The sequence below is a fragment of the Gallus gallus genome, chromosome 3 (assembly GCF_016699485.2).
Source record: "Gallus gallus isolate bGalGal1 chromosome 3, bGalGal1.mat.broiler.GRCg7b, whole genome shotgun sequence".
Taxonomy (NCBI): Eukaryota; Metazoa; Chordata; class Aves; order Galliformes; family Phasianidae; genus Gallus; species Gallus gallus.
In genome coordinates, this window is record NC_052534.1 from 26,466,663 (window position 1) to 26,489,618 (window position 22,956).

At 40.8% G+C, this 22,956-nt stretch overlaps 1 long non-coding RNA gene across 2 annotated transcripts; it reads left to right on the forward strand.

Moving 5' to 3' along the window:
* Positions 1 to 4,799: 4,799 nt before the first annotated feature.
* LOC101751536 lies at positions 4,800 to 21,517 on the forward strand. 2 transcript variants are annotated; one of them, XR_005858717.2, is made up of 3 exons: positions 4,800 to 4,845; positions 5,210 to 5,379; positions 8,127 to 21,517. It is a non-coding gene; the product is annotated as an uncharacterized LOC101751536 (long non-coding RNA). The 2 variants fall into 2 exon arrangements; XR_005858718.2 differs by lacking the exon at positions 8,127 to 21,517 and having other exon boundaries at positions 5,210 to 5,686.
* Positions 21,518 to 22,956: the final 1,439 nt, after the last annotated feature.

Sequence of the window (22,956 nt, forward strand, 5' to 3'; positions counted from 1 at the left end):
TTGGGTCTACAGGAGTTAATGCAGGTTTTGCAGTGACTCATGAGAGCTCAGGCTGTGATTCATCCAACCTCTACTGAAAATTCTTTCCAGAGCCAGGTCTCCCAGACTGAGGCACACTGTCCTAAGCTCTCACGTGTTATACTCCATGCTTTGGAATTCTCTCAGCAGAATCACTGAGCATTTTAGCTTGAATGGCTTTCAAAGTAAGAAGATACAGTTTACCTTTTGCCTTAGTGTAGATATTCATGCATTATTGCCATCATTTCAGTATATTTCTACTTATTTCTTCCTGCAATTTATCCTCCAGATTATTATTCCCCGTTCTGTCTTGCCTAGCAATGCCTTACACTTACAATATAAAGTTCTCCTATGACTCATATTCCAGGCAAAATGCCATTCATTCTAATAGAGTGAAACCAAGTATATATTCCCCACGTTAATTTATCCAAATCTGTTTTTTGTTCAGATCGTTTTCTTCACTTTCAGATACATCTTATTTGTTCCTGACCTCTTCTGGTGCTCTCAGTGCATTTCAAAGTTTAATAGATCAGACACTACAGCTCCACTATGAAACAGGTAGGTACTAAGAGGTTTTTTTCCAAGTGACAAAGTCAGATATAGCTTGTAAAGTTCATTTATGGTCATAAACTGGTAAATGAGCTGTGATCTGAAACAATTTCTTACTCTGAGCTTAACTCCTACTTATTTTTAACCTTTCTTAGTTTGGCATGTACATGAAGTTCATGTTATTAAAGCTAAAAAGTATGGCATGATTATAAATTTGGTTTTAATTGGGAAAAAGAAAGAAGCAGTTGGGAAATGCAGTTCTGACACCCAGGGCCATTTTACTGCTCCATATTAGCTCTGTCTTGCAGGTTGGAAATTATGATGTGTTCTTCCTTTGTTTTAGTAAGCTGATTGCCAAGTCTAGAAAAGCATCCTCTTCACAGGACGCTCATACAGCAGCCCATCACTTCATCACTTTTCAGCCTGGACTTCGAGCTGTGAGCAGAAGCTGCTTATCTCAGTCAGCCCTGACAGCTTTTTGAGATTTAGGATGAGTATATTTCTGGTCTTAAATTGGGAGCGATGTGATTGCCATCATTATATGCTCTCCAGGCTTATCAGTGCTGCTATTTTTCATTTTCTCTTGTCTCCAGTTAAGAAGGGTTAAACTATAGGGTTACCTGTAAATAAAACAGCTTGTTTGATGTTTTTCTTGCTGAGGGGGATATCTTTCTTACTGAGCACTGCAGCAGTATTGTTTAGTTTGCAGATTCCTGCTTTCGGGCTTGAGTTGATGCTGTGTAGGTGGTTTTGTAAGGACACCTAGAAAATGAAGTCGGCTTTGTGAAGCTAATCAGTCTTTGGCTAGGAAATGAGACTCTGTAAATGAATGCTTAAGGCAGGACGGCTCAGTGTCTGGGCAACAAGATGCATTTAGCCCACAAAGGCAGTGCTACACTCCAACTTGTGCTCATTCCCAGATGGCATGAATTGTAGTCAGCAGCACTTGCATGTGTACTTGAGTCTTCCCTGGATGTCTGTTGCCATCATTGCACAGCGTTAGTTACATGAACCACACACACAGCTGTTGGAAGTCAGGACACAAGAAGTCTGAGATTTCAGCTTGGGTTCTGTTGTTTGCCTTTAATTATGTTTGAGTAGCCTGTGCACCTTCCCACTAAAACTCCAGTATGAGTTTATTGAGGTAGCATAGTTCTAGTAAATGCAAGATACAGAAGCAATGGAGACACTGTGCATTGTGTTTGCCCATTCTCCTTAATGATGGGCTACGCCATATCATTTCTGTTAACTGTGGACTGGGCCTTGCTCTTTGTTGAACCTGCTTTAGAGGTGTCTGTAAGAGATCTCTGTAGTCTCTCAGAAGACCAATCTTCTAAAAGTAAATTGATTTATTTAGATATATACTGCTCCCACAGAAGACGCCGAGACGGAGCACTGTGCAGATATCACAACCTGGTTCACTGGGAATAATCACACATCAGAAGTAGATCCAGGAAAGACTGGGTCAGAACGATTTAAGAAATTGTACTCACTTTACTGAGAAAATAGACTCTCTGTTCAGCTACAGTGACGTGTAGCTGGTCCTTCTGATAACCCTTCTGATAGCATGGACAAGATCTAGCACATGTATTGACAAATAACTCCATGAACTGAGCCCTTCTGCAGACACCCTTTGAAACGTTTGGCTTTATATGCTAGAATTTAAACCAAATAATAGTTAGAATAGAACCAAATAGTGTTAGAACCCAGGCTAAGACCAAGGTTAGGAGTCTTACTATTCGCATGCCACAAGGCTCTTAGAGATCCCTTTGAAGCACTTTGTACTGAACACTGGCAGAGAAAAGGTTTTGGACCAAATGAATCTGGACCTGCCTATGCAGGTAGTAACCCTGTATTAAAACTTTGCTTCTGAATTGCTGTTCTCTCTACATACTCCAGCACCAAATTTCTTGTGAGCTTACGTGAGTCACTGTCATCTCGCATATCATTTCCTACGCAACAAGACATTTTAATAGTAGACTTAGAACTAATTCACAGAACTAGGCAAACAACCAATTACACCAACACTGGCATTACATTAATTATTTTTGCTTCTTCAGTCAGCTTTTTGTTATGTGTGGACCCTTGGCACCACCTAGTGTTTGAAAATGTATACCAACATTAGACCCCTCAACTCTGCATAGGGGTTTCAGCTGCAAAAACAAAACAAAACAAAAAAAAAACAAACACCCACAACCAACACTGGTGTGGGGAGCAATCACCTAATTAATTCCATGCAATTAAATTTATCCATTTACAGAATACAAATATACAAGAAGAGGATATACAAAAGCCTGTGCATGCTTCTGACTTAGGACTAGAAGGAATGGCTTCAAGTTGCGTCACGGGTAGTTCAGGTTGGATATTAGGAAAAATGTCTTCTCCAAGAGTGCTAAGTCACTGCTCCTGGATCTGTTCAAGAAATGTTTTGATGTTGTACTAAGGGCCATGATGTAGTGGGGAAATATTGGTGGTGGGTGGATAACTGGATTAGATGATCTTGGATGTCTTTTCCAACCGTGGTAATTCTACGACTCTGTGCCTCTATGCCTTTCAGTCTCTTGTCTCTCTCATGATATTGCACTGGAACTATTATATCAGTTCAGAAATGCTACTCTTCAGAAATGTACCAACAGAGATTTTCTAACAGTATTTTGTATTTCATGAGTATAGCTTGCTATGAAGACTCTATTTTAATAAAATCAATGAAAGGTTTGTAGTTTTAGCATAGAGTGCTATGGCTTCTAAAAGAGCTGAGGCAGCATAGTCTCTGATTTCTGATATCTTGAGGCCATGACTTGCAGCAGCTGACTGAAAAGATCTGTGTGAAGTGCAGTATGGCTAGCCAAGTGTGAAAGGGAAATAATGCTGTGATAGCAAATTACACTTCCTTCTACGTGCTATGAGAAATGTAGTCAGGGAAAAAAAATTATACCCCATTGTCAGTTTATGCCAGGCCAAGTGAAAGCCAGGGAGAGGTAATATCATTTTTAACTGATAGCTTTTCTTGTTCTTGTGAGTCCATGAATGTGACCCAGCTGCTGATTGTTGATGTATTGCCAGGAATGGCTGGGAAAAGACAATCTGCCATAGTTAACTAGAGATAGAGGCAGAGGATGTGTGTGGAAAACAGAGAACAGAGAGGATATTCAGCATTTAAATTGAACTTTGTGGATCCTCATACATATATTGAGTTTGGCTATGCACAAAACAGATTATAAGTGCCTTCTTAGAAAAGCAATCAGCTGGATTAGAAAGCCTGAGCCACCATTAAGGAAGTAATTGTGATTGCCTTTCTATGGCTGTCAGAGAATGAGACATCTGGTTGGTTTTTACACTCTTTGCTAGTCAATGGAGAGAGACAGCGCTTTCAGAAGGTGATTCACTCCACGTATGTAAGACTTTAATTTTGGAGTGGAATAAATCTAGAGCTTGGTAAGTATTTCTTCCACTCCTGGATTGTAGAGGAGGCCTAAAAAGCAAGCTTAGAGATTATGCTAGATTTAGAACAGTTAGATGGGTTGAGACCTGTACTAAATCAGAGGCAGAAGTGAAGTGAGGAGAAGACACCTGAAGGAAAACACACAGTTAGTGGCATGAGCTCCCTTTATTGATTTTTATTCATCATACTCAGGGTAAGGTCATAGGCATGACAGTCTTCAGACTGGCGTCTTGTAAGTGGATGAAATGATGTGCATATGCTTGGTGCAAATTAACTGACAGCAACTTTTTAAAGCTGTGTCCAGTGTGGTCATGGCTGGCAAACACAGGCCCCGAGGCTCCCTTTCTTCACAGCTGTCACAACACAACATGATCTACCCTTGTCTGCCCTTCAGAGTGAGCTCAAAATCCTCGTGCAGTCTTTTCTGTAGAAGAAAACCTGGGGTTACATGGATCATAAGCTGAATATGAGTCAGGACTGCAAAATAGAGAGGTGATGTTCAGGGAAATGTTAATAATTGGGCCACACTTCAGCCAAAGGAGGTCATTTTTCTGGTCTGTTTGGTGTTGGATTTTTCTTCCACTGGTAGAATAGATAGTCCTGTTTTGGGTCCCATGTTTCAAAAAGGGTGAAAAACTAGAAAGTGGAGAGAAAAGCAGTAGAAATGTCAGGCGGTTCAGAAAACCTGTGCTCTGAGAGAGAAAAGAAGGAAGTTAGGCTAAAAAAAAAAATAAGAAGAAGAAAAGAGGAAACTGAGAGAAGAAGAAATATAGGAAACTGTTTTCAGCTTGCAGTTGTTGGGAAGTTGACTCAACTGTTGACTGTGCCCAGTGCAGGTAAGAAATTAAGAACAAGTTATCTGAATTTGTAATGAGAGATTTAGATTAGCCATTAGGAAAAAATCCTAGTTAGAAGAGTTAGATGTGAAATATTGCGAGAGGATGCTGCCGATGGAAATTGTGCAATCGCTTTCATTGGAAGCTGTTATGAAATACGCATCTGTCAGGAATAGCTTGATATACTTTATTCTGTGTCAGTACTAGGAAGTGGTCTGAAGGATATCAGGAAATGCCTTCCAGCTATAGATCTCTGAGCCTCATTAATGCTGTCAAATTTCTGGAAAAACTGTATCTACTTTACACAGACAAAGTGACAGATATGTGACCTTTCCCAGCTCTTTTTTGTTTCCTTTATCCCTAGATCTTGCATTCCTTGACTGCCTCTGGATGTGCAAATGCTGGTGGAGGCTGGAACCTCCCTGTGCCTGACTAGCAGCCAGCGAGTACCTGCCTTGGTCAAGGACCTTGCTGCATCTCTCTGTGCGTTTCTCACTTCTATTCTGTATCACTGCACTTCTCATCAGAACAAAGGTAATCCATGCTAACAGAAAAGGAGGGAGTGCCTGTGCTCTGCATTGTGTCATACATAGAGCGCATTTAATCTCTACTTACATACAGATTGTGCTGACTTTGTCTTTGTAGGAATATACCTACTTTAGTTGTGCTGGAGTGACCACGCACCTCAGGGTTCATACAATTAGCTTTGTTACTATCAGAAGTGTGAGCATGTACTTTGAACTTAAATGCAAACTGCAGGATCCATCTAAGATGCTGAGTATGGGAGCTAGATCCACGGTGCTACAACTACACTCTAATCAAAACCACATTTTATACCTCATCTGAGTGTGTTTGTGATTGTAAATAGATACGCCCTTTGAGGATTTTGTTCTTCTGGCTCTCACATTGGTGAGATCAGCATAGTTTCTTACTTCAGACATTAAGGTCTGGTGGGTAACAGTTTGCAAAGGGGAACTCTTGAGTTTAAGCCTTCCCCTTGTTCCAAAAATCTGTAAGACTTCCAAAGCTGGTGGAAAACACCTGGTCTGCTCTAGAAAGAAGATACCTTTTGTCACTGTCGATTGGCACGTACTTGTATACCCATTTGATGTTAGCCAGGAAAATCTAGCCTTTCTTTTACCTGAACAGAAGCATCTTCTTGAAAGGCACCAATTATCCACTTAACTTCAGCCCTTGGCAAATAAACAGAATGTACTCTCATGACACTGGTGTCAGCCAATATCAAACAATGCAGGTTCTGTGGGTAAAGGCTTCTGGTAAAGAGGCAGCCTGAGGCCTCCTCTGGAAGGAAAGATCAAATGGAAGGGCTGTTGCTTTTTCTCCTGTAGAATTTGTTTCAGGGTCATTTTTAACATCGTATGTTAGTTCATTTTTTTGATGCATTTTGTATCCTATTGCATATGTCTGGAGTGTCATAACTGGCAAAGTACAGAAATAAAGTAATTAACAGCAGGACTGTAGAAGGGTGTCAGACTGCTGTTCTATATAAATCACTGCTTTTCTTTTTGCAGTCCTTACTAAATTCTCAAGGATTATTTTTAAATTGTTTTGAGCTCTCTCTGAATATTTACCAGTATGCATGATGTTCAAGCTGATTAACTGTCCTAGTTTTTACAATGTGAAGATTTAAATCCATAGTTTATAAATAACAGAAATAATAGTATTTTTGAGAAATGCCTGGAAATGATCTTGGACTGCCAAGTTTAGTTCTGCACTGAAATTCTTCCTTGTTTCATTGACTGTTTTTTGTTAATTGCCTGGAAAGAAGCTTTGATTTACTGTGTCTATGCACTTACGTACTTCAACTCAAAAGAGCCACCACACTTTCCTGCCATTTATCTCCCTGTTAGAATATGACCGAAGGATTCAAAAACATAAATGAACTAGAATGCTGGCACTAACATGGCTCAGATGAAGGAAGGTGTTTCTGGGAATTCTGTGCAAACTTTTATTATCCTTAAGGACCGATGGTTACTTAGAAAAGGATCGTTCTCTTATTTCTGAGTATGAAAACAGCGTGTGGTAGCTTTCACTCTTGTCCTCTCATGTCCAGCATAGCACATGGCAGTAATAGCAGAGATGGGGAAGAGAGAAATCTGGTGGAATATGGCTGGGAGTAGGAGGGAGCCCAAAGCTGTGCCATTAGCATTACCAGTGAGGGTCATTATAGGGGATACCAAAATGGGTGAGGCTCTGTGACCTTCATCCTCCAGAGCACTGAAGGCAAAGCACTAGGTTCTGATTTTAACTTTAGCACATGTTGGATTTTTAATGTGGCTGAAAGCTTGCATGCGCACCCTCTGGTTCCCCCTTAGGGTATGCTTAAAAGACGGTCTGAGATCAGTCACATCAAAGCTCTTATTATCACACAGGCATTGATCAGTGTAATGTCTTGTTTCCATAAAAAGAGACTAAAAACTACATACACTGAAACTACTGCATACACTGAAACTACTACATACACTGAAACTATTTAAATATTTGTATCACATATATTTTTGAAGTACAGACCAATACAAAATGTAAGCTCCTATGAAAGACACATTCCTCACTGAATTATGGCATGTAGGGACCCCAGGGACAGAAGTTTACACTTTATTGAAGCAAGTGCTTGAGAAGTTCTCCAGCTGCACGGATATACAAAGATAATAATTAGCTTTCTCTCTGAGGAGGAGTGGAAGAAGAAAGAAAGGTTTCTAATGGTGGCTATCATTTGATAAGAGGAAGAGGCACTGGAGCCAAAAGAACGTAACATTTCATATGCTCCCGTTAATTTGCTTATATATCTCCAGCTACAGAGACTGTGCCTCCAACGTAGAATATAGATACAGAATCCAGTATCACATCCTCGTACCCCATTCTATGAGGTGTTCATAACTGTTGGTCATCCTGCAGATTTTACAGCGGATACCAAAAGGAGAACAATTTATTGCTGCATTGTGTCTTGAACATTGCAAGTGCCTACACACTCTAGTGACCTTGTCAGATAACAGATGAAGAAAGAAAGATAATGCAGTGGTTAAATACGTAGTTTTTCCAGTCCTGCTATATGGTATTTTAAATCCTAAGCTGTAACATTTAATAAACCAAATAAACAGGCTTCCAACTTGGCAGGAGGGATAAATAGTAGAAGAACTAGAATTACATCTGTTAGGATACTTTATTCTCTTTTTTGCTGTCATCTGCAAGGAATGTTCCCAGGACAATAAACTCAGAATCCAGTTGGGAAAATGATAATTGTTTTCCATTTCTGTCATCAGGAAGCTGAAGGCAGAGCAAAGTACTTCACTTGTGTTATCACAATGACAGACGTCTGTATCACTCCCCCCACACCTCATACCCCCAGACTGTTTGCTAAGTGTTTGCATTCAAAGAGGTTAAGACTTTAGAATAGGCATGTGACTATACCAGCAGCGTGAGTGTTCATGACTGCTGATTTCTCTGTAGCTGCATGTTACCTGCTGTCCTCTTTACTTCAGGTTGTCCGCTCTAGTTATTGGTTATGACCAAGAGGGGTGTATTCAAAGTTCAGGAGTAATTCCCAACTTTATATACTGTCATTAGGCCAGATTCTGGCTATTTCCATCAAGCAAACAGAGAGCTCTACTTGAGCCATCCACTTCTGAACCACTGAGGAGCTGAAGTGTTTTCTGGTCCCTTGGGACAAGAGCTGCTTAGTCCAGAAATACAATGCTACTCTTTGGCTTCTCCAAGGATTAAACCTTTTTTTAGGCTAAGTCAAAAGGAGTTTTTGTATTGTTTTGAATCAAGATAGGAATTTTTCTCAGCAAGTAGTGGCATCCATAGGAGGCACTGTTTCTCTCAGCAGTCCTATTACAAGAGGCTGCTGGGGCTATCCTGTTGGCAAGCAGGGATTATGAGGATTCCTCCTGGCACTGGCATGGAACATCCCAGTAAAGAAATTGGAGCCATTGCCTAAGGATTTACCAATCCTGCATCACTCCTTATGTCTCCTAAGTAATCTTGCTCTGTCACGTACCACTTCTGATGTCTGCTCAGTGGTATGACATTCATTACTTCAGTCTCTGGCTCCTGTCTGTGCTTTCCATCACCTTTGCAAGATTTCATGAACTATTAATGGGAAAAACATAAAGGACAGAGAGGCAACCGATCACTGCTGGCTCCAGAATAAGGCACAGTCCCTGAGATGTCTGTGTGTAAAATCAACAGCTCTTCTAGAAATTATTGCTTGTACATACAAATACAGGAGCCGGTGAACTACACAGAGTGTGTGGATTTTGTCAGTTGTCCTGTTTAGGAACAGCTTTGAATGTTAGATGTGAGGTGATTCAGAAGCATCTAGTTGTTTTTATGTCCTGCTGTTTTTACTCCAATTGCTGCTACAGAAGTGCTCGCGTCCGTAAGTTTAGTATACCTGCCAGACCAACAAAGATACCTTGGACAACCTAGGGCGTCTGAATGGCACAGATCCCTGGGTGGTTCAGATGTGTCCTGATCATTCCCAAGATGTCTGCCTGGTTGGGAAAATGGAATACATTTGAAGTTCAAAGCTCGTATCTTCTGAGTAGAATAAAAGGGTTTCCTTTGTCTTACTTAAATGGATCATTAGAAGAACAAGCAGCCCTTCATGTTTTTACACATGAAAGAAAACCCAGAGAGTCACAAGCTCTCACATGCAACCGAAAACTGTAAGTATATAGTGTGTCTAGATCTCATATGTAAGCCATGCTTTTCAGAGCGTCAGCCTTTATGTCACCTGACTGCTTTCATGCAATGAAAGGCATTGTGGTGCTTTGATGAAGAATTCCTTAGATTTCAGTGGTACGAAAGACTGTCTTCATTTAAACGTGAGTAGACTCTTGTGAGAACTTTGGCCATTGTGTGATGAGGAGAACGTACTGGTTGTGTGAGCTGCAAGTTTCGTTTTTACATCTACAAATTTCTTTCCAGACATGATTTAAGTATGCTTCGTGCCATGTAACTCAAACAATTCCATGAAAAAAAGTGGAGCTAAATAAAATGAAAATGATCTGAAACTTTCACCATTGCTCTAAAAGCACATAATCTTATCATATAACTGACAACAGTAGGGTGATGTGAGTTTCCTAAATCTAAGTCCCGAAATCATATAGTGTCACACCTTATTTGTGTAATGGTAAAGAAAAATTACACATTCTAAAAGGCAAAGTAAAAAGAACCCCAAAAGGATTAACAACATCAACAAACTTTAAAGATTTTGGAGAGCTGCCTCATAAATGTTGAATACTTGTCATTAACGATACAGAAATAAAATATTGGGCTTTAGATTCTCTGGTTGTTCTTCAGGTCTTCACGGCTGTTAAAGCACAGCATACTCTGTGTTCTGTCCCACTGGTCTCCACTGGTAACCTCATTTTTTTGCAGCAGCTTCAGGCTGAACATACAGTAGCAAAGCTGGTGTGTCAGCAATCCCACACACCTCTCCTGCTCTGTACTCCATTAATCTCTGTGAAGCAAAAGGAACCCCCTATTCCACTCAACTATACTTTCTCTAACACCTCCCACTCTGGGGTCCCAGTCCTGCTGCTTTTCCTCCTCCAGCCTGGGTGGCCCAAGAATGTTCCACCTCAGCTGTCCTTGTGGGAGTAAAAGGCAAAGGATCAAACAAGAGACAGCATGCCTTTGAAAACATGGATGTATCCAGGAAGGCTTAGTTCTGCCACCTTCAATTATCTGGAAACACACTCTGTGAGTCACTTAACTGACTTTCATAACCTTATTCACTAGTTCATACAGAAATATACAGAGGAAAGATAACAGAAGCAACAAGTCTGGAACGTGTTTTCTTCTTGAGCCTCAAGTCATGCATGCTGAAGCAAACTATTAGGGTTCCTTCTCACATGAACTGTGGGTGTGTGGAGAAATTTTGCATGTAAACAAGCTATTGAATGGCTTCCTTTTCATCAGTCTTGTTTTTTTTAACATTATGTACGCATTTTTTCTCTCTCAAAATGTTCCTTCTCTCCTGGAAGGAAAGAAATAGAGGGATCCTCCTAGTTCAGGCCTAAAGACTGAACGATCTGTGAAAAATTCCAGGAGCCACTGAAGCAATGGAGGGAGAGCAGAAAGAGCGCAGGGAAAGCAGATCATGAAAGCAGGGCAACAGGGAGAGGATTTGGACGTTGAGGCAGAATTGTTTGTCAGAAGTATAGTTTTGCAAATTCAAAACTTTGTTCTGGACTGCGCCCCGTTTAAATAAGTATAAAAGACTACGCTGAAATCTATGGAGTGCCTCTTGTGGAGGTTAGAACTCAACCTCTACTTCTTTTCTGGGGCCTTTCTAATTTATCCATAGCTTTCCTCCAGATCCTTAACTCTTGAGGTTGAATGTGTTCGACATGACAGTAAAAGTGAAGATGCTTCAAGAGTGCAAATGCATCTGCTCGTCTGCGCATGCAAAAGCTGCCCCGGTGGTCACTTTTCCCACAACTGAGGGCTTTTAGCTCATTGAGTGGACAGAGGAGGAGGAGGGATAGAGCACACTGAATCAGCGCAGAGCACAGACAGATTGGACAATCCATAGGAGGCGAGCTTCAGGCGTGTGCAACAATGATCCACCTGAAATGTAGCCACCACACTGTTCTTGAGGATCTGAACCTCTAGAATGAACTATTACATATATATGTTGGTTTTGCAGACACCATTAGTTCAAATGTTGGGATGGTTTTGTTTTGTGGTATTTTTTTTCTGGAAAATGAAAGGGAAGTGATTAAGAACAGGCAAGGTAAATGGTTATCTAAATAATTAACTTTATTGCAATAATATACAGTGGGTTTCTGAGAGGCAATTTCATATCACGCCATTCTGAGTCCTAAAAATAGCATTAGGATGCTGAAAAGCTGGCTGCCGTTTAGCTGTAATGGAGTTGTAAGGCTAAGATAAACTTATCTGAAGAAATATTAGAAGTGCCAGGATAATAAATGTACTCAGAATGCTCGCTGCTCCCTTGCAAAGCCCTGTATTCTTTTTTCCTGACTTTTCCCCTAAATGAGGATTCTTTGCCAATGAAAATAGAAAAAGATTTTTGCATTCTCAAATACCTTAGCTTTTGGCATTTGGAGTAAAAACAACTATTTCTGAAAAGTAAAGCTTTCTTCATGGAAAACTTATGCTCCTTATGAGTCTAGAAGCTGTAAAAAGGGGCTTTTCCTTTTTTTGAAACTGCTGCAGCATTTAAAAGCAATAATGCAATTTGTATGTTTCCTAAAACAACTTTAATTAGCTTTTAGTAAACGTCTCCCAAAAAGTTTAAGTATTTCCAGTAATCCAGCACGTAACACCATAATTTGCAATCGTTTTTCAGTGTCTCTATCGCGGCACATTGATGAGATCAGTCAGTAAAGGCTAAAAAAAAAATTCAGAGTTGGAAAAATGTGTTGTGACAGAATGAATGGCACACGGGAATCGTGCAGCTCTAGTGTCAGGCTTGTTGCAGCACTGTGTCAGTGCTACCCTGTCAGAGAAGAGTGCAATTACTGTGCAAAAATAATCTTTTCAGATTTTCCCAGTTTAGGTACGAAGGTGTCAAAAGTATTCAGATTACAGTTGCATTCCATGGAAAACCTTTACCTCAAAAAAGTAGAAAGCAACGTGCTTGAATCTTGGATGGTAATCTGAAGGTCATCTGTAGGCGTCTCTGACTCTGCTTCTTGTGCATGTGGACGTATTTACCATTCCTCACATGACGGAGGACTCCCCCAAGAACAAATGCTCCTTCTCTGTGCCTCTTCCTATCTCCCTTTATTCATAAGCCCTCAAGCCAGAGAGAATCATCTATCATCTTATCTCCCTCTGGCATGATACAGGCAGCTGAATTTCACAAATAAAGCTCACCACTTCTAGTAGAAACGTAACCCATCTGGCTTTAGAAATGGCTAATTCTAGGGGCCCACTTTCTCCATCTTCCCCTCAAAAGAAGGGAGATTGCCTGTGAATAGTGAGTTACTCGTGAAATATGGGAGAGTAGAAAAGATTATCTCGCAATTTCAAATATTGAACTTGAATTTATTGAAGCAGAATTTCTTCAAGTTAGGTGTACAAGCCAAGAATGAAGCCTGTATTATTGGACAAGAGAAGACTATTGGAAATTCCAGAAGGAAAATTCCTTTTTGAACTTTTTCATGTTTACTGCAGACCACAGAAGTCACATTAACAACCAGAGTACTTTTTTTCCTGCCAGTGAACCTCAAATCACTCAGCAGTGCTAAATGAATAGAAAAGAAAAACAATATTTTTAAGCCCTTTTCTCTGCTCACTTCATCAGCTCAGTCGCATTACAGAAAGCCCTCTGAGCAAGGTACAGTATGAATATGCCAAATTCTGGGCCCAAGGAAATTTTGTTTTCATTTGACAATAACTCCATAAAAGTCAGTGATGGCTTCTGCATTCACTTATGTGAAAAGGATAGAACAGAACCTGGTCCTGAATGACTGACTTTATTGCTTGCTGTTTTGCAAGCATAGGAATCATAAACAGAAGATGGATTTAACATTCAAGGCCAGGCTGGATGTGGCTCTGGGCATCCTGGTCTGGTGGTTGGCGACCCTGCGCATAGCAGGGGGGTTGAAACTCGATGATCATTTTGGTCCTTTTCAACCCAGGCCATTCTATGATTCTATGATATTATTCAAGCGCTTTGGTAATGAGACAAGTCAGGTCTGGCATGTACTGTAGGGATGAAATGGAAAAGAGTAATAGAACGATACCAATATTACAGTAAGACAAGGAAAGTTATACAAAAATCCAGGTTATTGATATTAAATAACAATAATTTTTAAACTACTGAGAAAGGAAACTACCTAATCATGAGGGAAAGATGCAGAATTAGACATTCCATTACTAAGGAGGAATTACAGGCGTTTGGGAACTCAACTGAACAGCTGTGAAAATCCATTTCTAAACTAGTTCTCTTGACAAGGTCCGACAAAAGTATACAGCAAGAATTAAGAGGCCGAGAAAAGAACTTCACTGTAAGCATTATTCATGGCTGTTGAAAAATTGCTACATCTCCGCTGTGCCACAACCTGTTAAGTTTTAGCATTCTGTACTTTCAAGTGTGAATGAAAAATTAATGCAGCCCACCCGGAAAGCCAGCTAACAGTTTCCAGCAGCTCGCCACCAGCATTAAAAAAATAACAATAAAAATATGAAGGCAGAGTTTAACAAAACCTAAATACTGACAAAACTAAATGAATTCCCAGTCATATGAAATAGAAAGCCAAAGTGATATTCCAGATGGAGAGTATTTGGAGTTACATCGGTGAAATATGTAAAGCTAAAGGAATTGTAAAAAAAAGAATGAAAATGAATCTATGACTATTAAGTGAATAGGATAGGAAACTGTACCACTGAGAGAGGGGTGTGTTAGGCAGCAATGTTAAATGGGATACCTTTTGCAAGATAGTGGCTCTAGAGCACACAACCTTGCAAAGTAAAAGCAAATCCGGCAACTCTGCTAAACAGCAGATCATCTGTAGTGCGTTGTGAAAACTGACAGGTGCGTGCGCTGATATTTGACGATAGGAAACAGAGAACGGATAAAATAAATCCCTCTGTCCTCCCCTTGCTCTGCAGGCTGGCCGTCACAGCTGCTTTGAAGTACCGACCCTGGAAGCCTTCTGCTGTACTAATGAAAGCTTATAGAGGACCCTGTTCCTTAGAGAGATGGGTGCTGCAGCACCTTTCCACTGGAGTCTAAGTCCCATGAAGCTTAGGACGGTATCCAGCGAGCATTTACCAATTCCCTCTTCACTCTTTAAAGCTGCTAGGGTAAGGGATGGGGGAGAGATGGGGTGAGAGAGTGAGCCAGAAGGGGCTGCCCAGAGCCATCACATGTAACGCTAGTCAAGTGCTCTGGTCCTTAGTGAGGCTTCTCAACTGTGCACTGGCTGGCCAGGCAGCACTGCTGGATGGGAGAATGGCCTCTGCAGCTCAAAGACATCACAGGAACTGATCAGCCATACTCTAGGGTGTCAGGACGCCTGAGTCTTTCTTAAAGCCAGAAGAGTTCATTACGAATGTATTTTATTTCAGTGTGATATTAGGCTGCAGATGACATTTACAGGCTTCTGCACAGCTTGGTTTTCAGTTTGATCTCACCTCTCTATCAGAGATCATGTGCAAACCCCTGTGCTCCAGCTGGATCTTCCACTGCGCTGGCAGACGGCCTATGGCCAAATTAAATATTGAACCTGGGGAGTGGCAAAATCTTTTCCTTGCTTGAGACTGAAAGCCTTCTGAACTCCTTTAACAGGTCACAACTTGACACATGTCTTAATGTTATCCAACAATAACCAGAAGAATAAACTCTGTGTTGGCAACCAATTAAATCACAAGTTGCACTGAGATTCCAACTTCTACCTCCTTCTCCCTCATTCTTCCATTCTCCCTCTCTCTCAACAGTTTAAAAACTTATTCTTCTTCACAGCGGCCATTTGAGGCTGAGCCACGGAGTAAAACCACAGCCTTCAAAAAGCTTACTTTCTCCCACCATCTAAAGAGGGCCTCATCTTTCAGGACACTGTCATGCCCTGAGCTGTGCAGTGTAGATGTCTGCTACTTCTGCACCCGCCTCCATTTCTTTGGCCCGTTGCTGTTTGTTTCTTCCCCATTAGTTCATACACGCACACTTCACTCTCTCTGCCTCTCTTGGTTTTCACTCCCGCAAAAGAAAGCAGACAAGACCAAAGTCCTTCTGACAAATTAGGCCAGATGAAAAGTTTAGCATTAGGAACACTATCACAGAAGAGAAGTTTCTATGCAAAATACCACTTAATGGTAAAAATGTGAAGTGAGATGTCACTGACGCTTAAGAAGTCACTTGAAATCCTTGTGTCGACATGTTCTGGTAGAACTCCTAGGTGAAGGAAACATTTATATTTCAAGCCTTCTGTTTCTATATTGTTCCTTAAGTTATATTTGTTGCTTGACAGTGAAAAATTGATCAACACCTGTTCTATCTTAGTCTCTTAACAGGTTTGAAATATACCAGAGTGGAACATCTATCTGACATTTAAAAGAATGAGACAGTAGTGTACTGTGCTTAACTGTGACACTGTCAGTCAGTTCTTTTTTATATATCATAGACAGTGCTCACTAAATATGTGAAATGTTTTCTGGACACAATGGGAGTGCTGTCCTGACCTTTAAGAAAAGATTAAAGTGTATGTAGTTTGCTTGCATACTTTGCATAGTCCTAAAATTGAGGCTCTTATCAGAGCCAACATAGGATGTAAAGTAAAATTCAGTAAGAATGTCCCTAAATTAAACTGCGTCAGTCTTTCCCCCAGTTTTGGTGCTGTGTTCTAAATGGGAAGCAGGCTGACGTGGTTAGGAGTCCCTGGTTTCTGTTCTCTGTTTGAGCACTGTCCAAGACAGACGGTGGGCATCTCTGAGACAGCTTATGCAGTCACTCCAAAGCTTTAGGAGGACCTTGCATTTACTGTCATTCTGTAAGACTTACCTAGCAAAATCTGGAAAGTGTTTTCTCGTATCAGTTTAAATTCTGGCCATTGTTCACTCCTTTGCAATTTGAGAAGGCTTTGGGCAGCAGCAGAGGCTCTGGAATTATCTTTTGCAGACTCAGGAAGATGGTACCAGACTGTCATTCTCAAATCACATTTGAATTTTTTTCAGGAACAGCGCTGGAAACTTTTTAAAGCAGAAGTTGTTGGCACTCACAGGGCAGAGAGGTAGGGGGGGATTCTTACTCATGCAAATTGAATTTTAGGCAATTTTTATTGGATGAAATTCTTCTATCTGTCATTAATTCATGGAGATCTGTTAATATTGTTAAGGATAATGTATTGCACTCTTGATCTGTGAAAAATATTGACTATGTAGGTTCCCTGCTTGCAGTCCACTCTTGCACGGTTTACAGGATCCTGTGAAATGATCCAGGAAAGTCAGGCTGGAGAAGTAATGCAACAGCTACAGAAGGTGTTGGAGACACAAAAACCGAACGGTGGGCTGTACTCACCACACAGAAACAAAGAGCCCATTAGAGAGGAAGGTTAAGAACGCATCAGTGTATTTCAAACACAGATCCTAAAGCTGGTGGAATGTGTGCAGATGCTTAACGTTTTGCTTTGTGAATCGTTCCATTTAAATCAATGGGGCTCTTCATAGCATGTAAAACTTGACACGTACATAAGTCTTGGCAGGATCAGGGCCAAACTTTTTTTTTTCTAAAGAGTGTGACTTGCTTGGAGACATTCCAGAGCTAAAAAACAGCACGTGGGGCTTTCTATAAAATTGTTGGCACCGTTCTGCTTATTAAACAGACATGAACTCACTCAAGTAAGATAAGGTCTAGACATTTGTATCAAGTATATGGAAGTTTGTGCCTACTTCTTAGTTGAAAAATTTAGCAATAATAGATCTAGATTTGTATGTTGCATTAATTTCTTGATACATACTTATTTAAGTTAGAGTTTTATAACATTACCTATCTTGTCTATTTTGCTATACCTTATATAGCTTACCTATAAATATAGCTTACCTATAGTTCTGCTACCAGGCAACATTTATTCTGCTGGCTAATAAAGTGCCAACACTTTCAATCAGATTGCACAGAAAACAGTTCCTATTATTTACTTTGTGACCTTAGAAGGGGGAAAAAGCAAATCTTCCTGTCTTGCTTGAAACTAATTCAGCACTAAGTATATGAGAGAAGAATTTATTGTATTTGTGGCTTGAGTATTGAAGAGCAACATATTCATTTCAGGAACAGAGTCTAATTTTAGACCAGTATTGAAGGTGCTATTCAAATGAGAATGCTGGAAGTGCCAGGAGGACTTTTCAAGAGCAATCCCAGTATAGTTCTTGAAATACAATGATTATAAGATGGGAGAAATCACAGAACAAACTTCACTGGTTTAAATGGAACCTGTTATATACCTGAAATTTGTTGTCATGGACATGGCCTCAAACTGTTTCAGATAAACACCTCAACTTTATAGGTCTTTGAGAAAACAGAAATAGTCACTTGGCCCACTTGGTGCTGGACTGCTTGGTGGTAGATGCTGCCAGCACTTAAAATAAGCAGCCTGGGGAGACACGTGGAACATCTGGCAACAGCAGCTACTTTTAATCACACAGGCCACAGGTCACATTATACAACAGTGCCTAAAATCAGTGTCACATTTAGCAAAGCATGTTTACTTGGCCACCAGATGTCCTGAGGTCAGATTTAAAAGCTTCTGCAGATGTAGACAGGAACCCAGCAGTGTTTTCACAAGTCCCTAAGTGCTTATTTCCCATTGGTTTCTCACTAGGACCTTCTTTGTGTGATTACTTTAAAAATAGTTCAGAAATACAGTGTTAGCTGTCTCGAGGCATGCTGCCTTGCTCCAAGCTGCAGGAAGGCAAAAGCTGCATTCGGGGTAACTTCTTCAGCTATGGTTACCTTTAGGGCAGCTGTCCTCCCATGTCTGAACCAAGCTCCTCTCGGGGCTCCTCCTCTGGCAGTGCCCTGGGTGAGTTGATGGGAATGATTGCTACATGAATCAGCTGCATGTTAGTTAACAGAATCATGTAGAAGGTCTTGAAGACTTTTTCATCTCCTGATGTGTGGGAATCTATAGATTTTTCAACAGAGACTGCCTCCCAAATATATATGGTAAATAATAGTTTATTTACTATTTTGGCTAGGCTTCATTTGTAGAAATCCTCTTTGCATTCAGGGTTACCTCCTCTCTCCTCCCTGGTACTCTCCAGCCCTTCACCCAGACTGGCTGTGCCAGAAGGCACCAGGTCCCTTCTCTAAGCTTACTCCAGTGAGCAACTTCCACATTCCTATTTTTAAAACTTGTACATCTTGAATATAAGGGAACACATGGTCTTTGCAAGATAGTCTCCAGTTCCTTCCCCATTCCACACAGTCACGCTGCTCAGTGCCAATTTTATTTCATGGCATTGCTGAAAGATCCGTTATAGGAATATATATAACCTACATTATCATTTCCCAGAAAAAAAAAATAATAAGAAGAAAAAAAAAAAGTGGGATGGGGAGGGAATGTTCCAGAGGAAATAGATTGCATTTTCACGATTTAAAAGTAGTTAGAGCTAGAAGTAACAAATATAGAGCCATGTCCTCAGAAATGTTATGCAGCGTGTGCAAGCACCAGCAAAGGAGCACTAGATGGCACTGTAGTTATCTGCAGTCAAAAAGCCTCGGCCGAACCCAGGGGAGGATGGACTCAGGTCCATCTCTGAATGGGCAGCTGCCATTTGCCTCCTAAATTTTACCCGGGTGGCTTGGGGAGGTTCCGAGGCATGTGAGACATGGCAGCCCTTCTAAGGATTCTGGTATATACAACCTTCAGTAGGTTGCTAATGATGGGAACAAAAAGCAAAAGCAGCATGAAAAGCTTACTGAATACTTTCGTTTCACAAAGTGAGGCTGCATGGGCACCTCAGAATTCGTTACGTTCTGGTGAATGTAAGGGAAGAATATTCAGATTCAGTGGTAAATCCAGTATGTCTAAAATCATCTCACTCAAAAGAACACCAAAAATGTTATGTCGTGTTGGCAACTGGAAGTTCAGTGCCTGTCTGCAGGCACAAGCTGGCTGTTTGCAACTGCGGTGTTTGGTGCCTTGAAATGAAGATTTGGCTTTGTGGGCCAAAGTCTGCTCTATTTGGGGACTAGCCTCGTGCATCTCCTTATCTTACTGAGTTAAATGCTGACTACTGCCAATTTCTTGGAAGGTTTCTCAGCACTATTAGCTAACGTCACAGCTCAATACACACCTTGTTCCTAATACTACACATCTTGTTCCTAATTACAGGCAACGATGTGTTGTCTCCAACAGGTACTGCAATCTGCTGATTTGGGTGCCAGCTTTTAGAACTTTGCAGAAGAGCCGTCTTTCATGGTAACAGTCGAATGATTCTGTAGACTGTATTATCAACTACTTGGAGGAAAAAATAGAACCTGTTGAAAAAGTCACACCCTTTCTTGTAAAGCGAACCAATTTAAACTCGATTCAGGAGGTTGTTGCAATATAAATGATACGGTGCATCCCAGATTTGAGTTCTAAGAAGCTGTAGAACCAGATTAATAAATCTTGTAAATCCTTTTAGAGGAAACATGTAAGTGCAGATTACTCGGTACAAAAGCAATACAAGTTATTTTTATAATATGATAATTATTTTTGTGTTTTGCATTTCTTTTAGTTACATTTTGCCTTCTGTTATGCTCCAGTTTCAAATCCTCAAAGGGTAATTAGTATCTATTTAACTCGAATCAGTGGGAGTCAGTTATCTCAGCTGCTCTGACACTTACGTTTGAAGGAGAGATCTGTATGAATGTTTAATTTATTTCCAATATATCTGATTATAATCATATAGCTACTTAGAGCTTAGAGATATTTCCAGCCAAAAGGCCATATACCTCCTAGTTATAAATTAAAAATAAATAAATAAATAGAATAGTAGATTCCTTTATTACAAGGATGATCCTCATCCATGTAAATAGCCTGACGGAAGACAAGAGGATTGTTTAGAAAATGAAGCACTGGAAACAATAGTATTATTTGACCACAGTACTCGCTCCCACCCAGCCCACATGCGGAAGGTAACCCAAACGGGCATTCAGCACAGGAGGGTTGAGAAGAGGGGTAGCAGAGCATAACAATCTTTTCCACCGCTTCAAACCGTGCCAACATTTAAGCAGCAGAAATTAAACACCCTTTGTGCTGGAATTGGACTGTTTGTCCGTGCAAGGCTAAGCCTGTAGTAAAGACGAGAGACACGTGATATCCAAAAAAACCCTTTAAACTCTCTCTTTTAGTCATAAGCCACTGCTCTTTGAAATGATTCCTGTGTGGTTCTGAGCGCATCCTGAGAAAACGTGTTAGTTGTCCTACTTCTTCTAATGTGTACTCTAATAAGGGCTCCTTTAATCTGTGCTCTAAATTTCCTTTAATCTGGTCACTGTTTTACACTTTGAGATGTACCCCTAAGGCCTCTTCTTGCCTCAGAAGAGGCTTGAAAACAACCATAACTTGCTGCTTGCTTCTTCAGACACGTTCATGTCTACATTCCAGGTGTTGATGTTGGTCCTGATAGATATGTCCTAAAAGCCGGCTCTATCCTATATGCAAAAGTGACCTGTGTAGTTAGTTGGCAGTGAAGCATGGTGCTCACAGAAATACTTGCTGGGGAAGCGAAGGTCTAATGAGACATGCAGTTTGTTGCTCAGCCAGCCCATTTGGCAGCCTTGGTGATTTTAAGAAAGTCAATCCCAACTACCCATCTGAGGTCCAGAAGAGTAGCTGGAAAAAATCCTGAAGAAATTTGCCAAACAGTGTGGTATGCCTGTGGGAAACAGCAATGCCCCGAAGTTCACCATTCTCACTGTCGCTGCAAAAACACAAGGTGACACACAAAAGGATGAAACAGTGTCTAAGCTGTCGTCAAGCAAGTACAGCCACATCAGCAGGGTACAGTGCCCAGCTGCATAGGCTTGGGATGAGGTATGTGCTTGGTCATTGCAAACTGCATTACCAAACCAATGTATTTGTATGTGGGTGTGTGACGTGGGGATCAAGAAGTTTGTCTTACTTAATTCTATACTTGAAGGCTAGGTATCTTGCCTAAACTACTCACCTACGCTCCCTTTGTGTCAATGGCAAGGTAGGGTAATACATCCTCTTCTAACCAAGGGTTACAGCCTAGAAAACTAGTTTAGAAATTAAATAGCTACCATTCAGTTAGCAGAACATGTGACAAAAGTCTTCCCGTGCACTTAAGAAAGTCAAGCTATCATGAAATAGTTTAAAAACACAGCACATTTAAAACAACTTGCACAGCTAATACTTTCTCAAATTCTCTTTTTATTGCAATGAATTTTGACCTGCTTAACTTCCAACTTAGGCTGTTTTACCCCTCTTTAGTCAACCTAGTGACCCTAGGAGGAGGAGTTTAGGAGCAGCATTGGTCAAGGGAAGCGATCCTTCCCCTCTGCTCAGCACTGGTGAGGCCACACCTGGAGCTGCACCCAGCTTTGGGCTCCCAGTACAAGATGTAGGCTTATTGGAGAGAGGATACGCAGCACAGGGCCACAAAAGTGATTAAGGAACTGGCGCCTCTTTCACGTAAGGAGAGGCTGAGAGGGATGAGGCAGTCTGGGGAAGTGGAGGCTCAGGGTGCGTCTTAACAGTGTGTATAAATACTTGGTGGGAGGGAATGAAGATGGAGCCAGACCCGTCTCAGTGGTGTCCATTGCCACGTCAGAAGGGAATGGGCACATACTGAAACACAGGAGGCTCTGTCTGAACAACAGAAAACACATTTCTACTTTGAGGGTTGCTGAACATTGGCACAGCTTGCCAGAGAAGTTGTGGAGTCTCATTCCTTGGAGACATCCGAAACCAACTGGACTTGATCCTGAGCAGGAAGCTCTAGGTGTCCCTGCTTGAGCAAGGTTGGACTAGTGACCTCCAGATGTGCCTTCCAACCTCAGACATTTGGGGACTTTGTGATTCTGTGAATGTGCTGTAAGGAAAGACAGCTTCAAGTCATTGCTGATTTGGTACCGCAAGGGCAATATCCTTATAATATCTAATCTGTAGCAAATCCAGACAGCCCTGGTACAGGCTATAGGCACCAATTTTAACACAAACCTAGTTTACTCTAAATGTAAATGACACTAGATTCAGATCAATTGTATGTTTGTTAGTATTTCATCCGTTTTGCTCTCATTTGCCTTTAATTTTCATTTCCACAGCGCTCTTCAATTATGGTTTGAGTTGTGTATCCCAGCTCATATCTTTCATGCAATAGCAACAAAAAGCCTACAGAAACAAACAGCAACACTGTATTTTCTATGTTCCTTGATGGAGATTTAAAAGAAAATTTGTCTTTTTTTTATTACATTCCTGCTTTTGATTACTTATCCATACTTATATTTATCTACAAACACGTGCACATGCACAGACAAAGAATCATTTAATTTAAACCATTCAGGTATTTTGGCACTGTATGGGCACATTAAGTTTAGCTGCCAGCCTTCAGAAATCACATTAGTAGCCCCTAACACTGAACGTTAGTAATTACAGTCAGATG